Genomic DNA, 6,477 nt, shown 5'->3' on the forward strand with positions numbered 1-6,477 from the left:
GCCGCTCCCTCACCCCATCACTGCGTCACCGCTTCCTCCGCGGGCAGCTGCGGCTTTCCCCCAAAGTCCCCCCGCCCCCAGCTCCAGGGGTTCACGCTGGGCAGGTCCCCGAGGTGCCGCCCACCTCACCAGCGAGCCCAGCGTCTCTTCCTGCGGTCACTCAGCCCCAGCTGTGCCGTGGTGCCCTGTTTCCCCCCCCCCCAAGCCACCACTGCCTCCACTCCGCTCTGCCCGGTGAGACTTGGGGTCCTTTGCCCGCCCTGCGGCATCACCGTCCTGCTCAGAGCCCGATGGGCTGCACCAACCACGGCCCAGGTGCTCAGCCAGGCTTTGGCTCCCCATCTCATCAGTCTGGGGGGTGACTTCCTCAGCTTCACGCTTCCATCACACCCTGCTCAGCCTCGACACCCAGAGCCCGTGTTGCATCCCCCAAACACACATTTAATCATTGACAAATGTCCCTTATTTCAGGTGTCTGTCCTCTTCCTGGGAGAGACGAGTCTGGAGCAGTGCCAGGGTACCGGAGCAGCACTCCCGCCGCCCACAGTGCCCCCGGCGTCCAGTAGCGCTGCCGGTGCTCCCTGCCCCATGTCCCATGGCTGGGGGGCTGTCCCTCTTTTCCTACCCCTCAAGGGAGAAGGCACACAGGTCTCGCACGCCTGGCTGCTCCCCGTGTCCCCGCGGGGCTGTCCCTGTCCCCGCTGTGCAGATGGGCTCAGACCAGCAACTTCAGAGGCACCACCTACACTGTGCAGCATCTGCAGGAAAAATTCCCGTAGATCGGCCGCCTTCCAGCTTCTCTCGGCTCGCCGGCAAAGAACGAACCGGCTGGGTGCTGGCACCGGGGCCGCGCGGCAGCCGGGGCTCCCAGACAGAGTCTGGCAGGAGGGAGCTCTCAGAGGCCGCGGCGATGGAGCAACACTCGGGGGACGTGTTCCTGTCGTGCAGATGGGGTGGGAAGTTCCCGGTGGAGATCCGAGAGCTGAAAGCAACGGCAGAGGTGCTGCCCAGAGGAGGATTCAGGCTCCGAACCAGCCCACGGAGGGAAGGGAGTGGGAAAGCCCATCTCCTTGGCCCCGCTCCACCGCTGCCGGCTCAATGGCCCGATTGTCTGCCGGGACCAGATGCGCCGCTCCGGGCGGCGGCACAGAGGGGCTTTTCTGCTCCTCTCAATGACAGATCTGTGCCGTTCCCGTCGGGAAGGTCCCGCTGCGCCGCCCTGGCCCTTGCCAGATCCCCGGCAGCCGGGAACCTGCCGGCCGCGGGGCGCCGGGCGGAGAAGGACGCTCTGTGTGCCGGACACACGTGGCCTTTCCCGATTCCGCTGGAAATGTCAAAAGGGAGTCGGATGCCGTCAGCCCGAGGGCTCTGCGGCGGGGAGAATGGAGCTGGGGCGGGGGAGTGGAGAAATGGAAACAGCTGGAAATAACTTCCCAGGGAAAGACTGGAGTTGGCTCGCTGGTGGCTGTGCAGGGCAGGACATTCCCTCTTTGTCCTAAGGACTCAGCTAGCGTCTTTGCTGGGTGCTAGAGGCAGAGAGCACAGAAGCAGAAGGGATTTTGGGGCTGGGGTGTGCTCCCCGTGCACAGTCAGCCCCATCCTGCTCTGCAGGGTGAAGGGACAAGCTGGAAGTCAGTGGGTGAAGCTGAGCCCACATCACCCAGCAGGTGATGGGGACATCATTGTCCCCACGCAGGCCAGTGTCCCTACCTCTTGCTGAGGGCTGGGGATCTCAGAGATTTGCCAGGGCTGCTGCCCTTGTGCAAGGGCATTTCCCACGGGGACGGGGCAGCACCTGGGAGCTCACCCTACTGCGGGACCGAGGTCACAGGAACTCACGGGGCAGATGTCCCTCTCCCCAGGATCCACCCCATCTGGGGATAATCAGTGCGGGCATCTCTTTTCAAAACCCATTTCACAGCCCACTGGTTACAGGTGGACATGAGGGTACAACCCAGAGCCCTGAAAGGAAAATGGCCATTTTGAAGGAGGGCAGTGTTTCAGTCAAGGTCACAAATTTTCAAGGCACCTCAGGCTGCAAACCCTCTGTGAGCAGCATGATCCCGGCACCTGGAATGTCCCAGATCTGGGAGTATCCCACTGAAGGGTCCCATCGACTGTTGGGGTGTGTTTGTGGCCACGTAACAGGACGTGCCGGCCGTTGGGGCAGGTCCCCCGGTGCTGCCGGCCGGGCTGGCCCGTGGCCAAAGCAAATCCCGGCTGTGGGAAGCCCGCACGGCATTTTCCTCAGCACTGATAAGGCAGCCACAAAAAAAATCTGTCCTGGCCTTCCCCGGGCGGTGCCGTGCCAAGCACACCAGGGATTGCCCGAGATAAAAGCCAGCGCCCGCCGCGCTGCACAGGCACAAAGCGTCACCTGCAGGCGGCCAGATCAGAGGGAATCCGGGCAGGGATGGGGGACGGGGGCATCCTGCACCTGGATGAGGGCTGGTCTTGCGGGGCCATGCTGGGGATAAGAGGGTGCACAGGGTCACACACATCAGAGGGATGTAGGGAGAGGTGGCATGGATCAGGATGTCCCCAGAGAGAGGGTGACATTGAGGGCATTCTGTCTTTGGTGCAGCTGCCATGGCATGGCCCTAAATTGGGTTCAAGGGAGTCTTCAGGAAGTGATGCATAGCAGGAGATGGCAAGGTGAGAGGCTGTTGGTGAGGGGTCTGTGGGGTGGCTGTCCTGCTGTTGGGGTATGGCTTCCCCCAACGGCTTCAGCCTCCAAGCCAACCCCTTCCCTGCCAGCTTGGCTGGGTCTGAGCACCATGCAGGCACCCACAGCCCCTCGGGGACCCTTCCCCAGCTCCTGCCAGCCCATGCACAGCTGGAGAGCCGGGGGAGCTGCTCTGGCTCCGCTCTCTGCTCTCTTGTTTTGTCGTAGCATCCTGGGGAGGAAGGATCCGAGCAGAGAGGCGACAAGAGGAAACGAGCTTCCCGTTCACTCCCAAACCTGCAGGCAGAAAACAAGGACATCCTGCCTGGGCAGCTGGGCAGGGACGCTGAGCCTGCGGGAGGGCAGCGTGCTGGACTGGGACTGGGCCAGGCAGAGCCCCACAGCCTTTGTCTCTGGTCCCCACAGCCGGGCCAGTCCTTCGTGGGGCCATGGAGGGGGTGGTGGAGCTGGGAGCGAAGCTCGGGCAGGCTTGGTGGAGCTGGAGCAAGCAGAGATGAACTCAGGCAGCCAGGAAATTACTGGAACACATCCCACTGTCTGTTTTCCAGGTGCACCCTGAGCACGCACAGCTTCTCCCTGCCATGGGCCACCACTGGCCAGCCTGGACACCCTGGGCTTTGGAGCCCACTGACCCAGAGAGGACCAAGATGCTCAGGGCTGTAGGCTCCTGCTGCCCATGGAGGGGACTAGGATGCCCAAGGGTTGGGATCCCACTACCCAGTGAACAAATGGAGTCATCCAGAGCCGCAGCACGTGGGATGGCTCATGCTGCAGCACACTGAGCTGTAGCCCTTCCCCATAGCGGCATTTCTCAGGGTGTGTCCATCCAAGGGCCATCTGAATGACACAGGGTGACAGCAAACGTCCACTTGCAGCCTGTCAAAAGCCTGGCCAAGTTTTGTGTGTGTTCTCATGTGGCGACACCACCCATTTCCTGTGCTGCCTGAGGAGGGACAGGGACACAGTGTGATCTGTCAGCCTCCAGCCACCTCCAGCTCCTGGGGCTCTGTGCCCAGCACGCTGCAGAGAAGCACCCAGCCATGCTGCTGTGTGTCACAACACACCCACACATGGTACCTTTCCAACTGCCCTGATGGGGAAGCTGAGGCACGATCACGTGCACAGCCCAGTAGGACTGGCAGAGAGCAAACGATTGGGATTCACAAGGAAAATGATTTTTTGAGTCCTTCTTCTGGACCATAAAATCTTTTTAATGTTTCTGATTCTATGAAAACTCATCAGCTCCCAGAGCTTTCTGTTCAGATGGATGCTCTCGGGAGGGTCAGGTTTCCCTGGCCAGCAAAAGAGAACAGCGTGCCAGGCCCTGCCATGACACCATGAAAGTCTGCAGAGCCCCAGACAGCTGAAGGACACATTCCAGCACCAGGAAACCATCGTTTTATGGCAAAACTGCCCCTACAGAAGCCTAACAAGCCCTCCTGCCATTCCATGTAGGGTGATGAGAGAGACTCTGAATACAAGAGCTCGGTCCCAGACTGTGGCAGTGCCTGCTCCTTACCTGTAGCCTTCCAGGACTGAGCATCTGTGCACCTTCCACCCACCCAGGCACCAGTCTGAATACTCACAACCTCACAGCTGCACCTTGGCACCGGAGCTCAGCACAGGCACAGCCAGGACACCAGCAGCTGCTGCCATTTGCCTCTAAGCCTGGGTTTGGTTACAACTGCCAGGCACTGCTGGCCTGGGCAGGCTGGTGCCACAGCTCGGACCGGTCCTGGCTCAGCGTCCCTGGCCCGGGGTGAAGCCACCGCGCCGGCCGCCAGCCGAGGGTTGGGAATTGCCTTGCTGAGGGTTGGGAATTGCCTTGCTCTGTGCGGCCTCCGGGTGCAGTTGGGATTGGCACAGGGTGTGAATACCAACCAGCCTGTGTGAGTTCTCTGGCCGTGGCTTCATATTTGAGTCCCGCAGAGTTTCTTCAGAAAACAGTGAATATTAGAAAAAAGGGCTGTCTCTTGGGTTTGATTCTTCTCGAGGAGTCTGATCCCCACAGGGAACAACGCTTGTTCAAAGGCTGCTGGTGAGTTTCAGCCTGGAAATAACTCCAAGCTGCCACGGTTCTGTGCTCCAGCACTGTGTTCAGGCAGCCTCAGGGCTGTATTTCCTTGGGGGCACTGGGTGGTTTGAAGCCTCCCCACTATTCCACAGCTCAGCACCAATGCCAGGGTGGCAGAATTTGCGTGGGCAAGGTCTGGCACCCGCAGAGCTGTGGTGACATCACTTTCCCGAGCTCGTGTTTCCTCAACTCCTCCTTTATGTTTTTAGTTCCCCTCACAAGGAGGAAACTGGAAGTGCTCCCTGGCAGTGGGTGACATTTTTGTCAGATGTCCAAGAGCAGGAGTGAGGAACCTGGATGTGGGCCCTTCATGGAGCTCTGAGCTGGGATGCAGGGCACGAGCTCTGCAGGGCAGCTGGAAAGTGGGCTCTGGTGGGACTTGGCTCATCCTGCCGGACTTCACCTTTCCTGACCTGAACAGAGAAGGCAAGCTACAGAGTGCAGAGGACATAACCAACTCCTTTGCCAAGCAGTCAGTGAATTGACAAGAGCAGAGCTATTCCAGACCTGCCGTGGAGACAGAATGAGGGCGTGAAATCACCGAGTTCATTACCACAGGATGCTGGGGAGGCCAAGTATGTAAATGGGTTGGAGAGGGACGAGGTCTGCCGGTGGAGGTAGATCCATTAGGGCTATTAAGGTACTTCCATCCGGATGCAAAATCTTTCTCAGGAAGTCCCCAAACTGCCAGCCGGCAGCTGGGAGGGACATCGGGAAGCACATCTTGTTTCTCCTGCTCTTCCCGTGAGTAGCGTTACAGAAGAGACAGACGTGGAAAAATACCTGGGAGTGCTCAGGGCTGAAAAGGAAAGAAAAAGAAGGAAAAGTCCTTCTCTGAGGGTTTCAGCGTTTAAAGGAGTTGGAGCAGTTAGTGAGGGCAAACTCTGAGGTGGGGAACGGCCGGGGTCCCTGCGGGATGGGGGAGAGCCCAGAGCTCGCGGCTGAACGACCAGCACGGGAAGCAGGCGGGGAAGAAAGCTGGCAAGAAAAGGAGACAAACAGCCGCTGCTGGGACAGGGAGGGCTGCCAGGAACCCAGCGGGGCCAGGCCGGGGAGCCCAGCCAGGGCCAGCGGCACAGGGCTCCCGGCCATGAGTGGGACGAGGGCAGGAGGTGCGGGGGATGGCTGTGCTGGGGGGAGCACAGTGGGGCTGGGAGCTGGACCCCAGCCACCCGCTGGTCCCCGGCCAGCTGCGGGGTCGAGCTCAGGGCAGAGGGTACCCCAGCGCTGGGGTGACGTGAAAGGATTCCCCTTTCCGCAGGGTGACCGTCCCCGAGGCGGGCAGGTCAGGGAGAACTCTGTCCCCACGGGACTGGAGTAGGTGCACTCCATCCCCGGGAAGATCCGCGCGGGGGATCCCCCGGCCCTGGGGACACAGGGGCAGGGGACATCCCCCTTCCTGGGCTCCCTGGGACAAGAGACACCCCTTCCTCACGGTAACCAGAACAGGGGACCCGGGGGTGACAAGGGTAGGGGACACTCCCCTCACAGGGACACCCCTCTCGCCAGGTGACCGGAACGGGGGGACATCCCACCCCGGGGGGCCACGGGGACAGCGACACCTCCACCCCGGAGGAGAAGGGGGCTAGCGGGGGTGCCGCGGGGCGAGCGGCCGGAGGCGGTCCCCGTCCCGTCGGGCCTGGGGCCGGTCCCCGCCCGCCCCCGCCCCGCCCCGCCCCGGCCGCTCCCGCTCCCGCTCCCGCCCGCCCTCGGCCCG

General features: G+C 61.5%; 1 protein-coding gene across 2 annotated transcripts in view; it reads left to right on the forward strand.

Moving 5' to 3' along the window:
* Positions 1–5,395: 5,395 nt before the first annotated feature.
* The window catches only part of KANK3 (KN motif and ankyrin repeat domains 3), a 13,119-nt gene continuing 12,037 nt past the window's right edge, over positions 5,396–6,477 (forward strand). For both annotated transcript variants that reach the window (XM_027703437.1, XM_027703438.1), the window contains exon 1: positions 5,396–5,504. The gene's annotated coding sequence lies outside the window, so the exon portion shown is untranslated. The remainder of the gene's footprint in view (positions 5,505–6,477) is intronic.

The sequence above is a fragment of the Neopelma chrysocephalum genome, unplaced genomic scaffold (genome assembly GCF_003984885.1).
Source record: "Neopelma chrysocephalum unplaced genomic scaffold, ASM398488v2 Primary Assembly neopelma1_227, whole genome shotgun sequence".
NCBI classification, from domain to species: domain Eukaryota; kingdom Metazoa; phylum Chordata; class Aves; order Passeriformes; family Pipridae; genus Neopelma; species Neopelma chrysocephalum.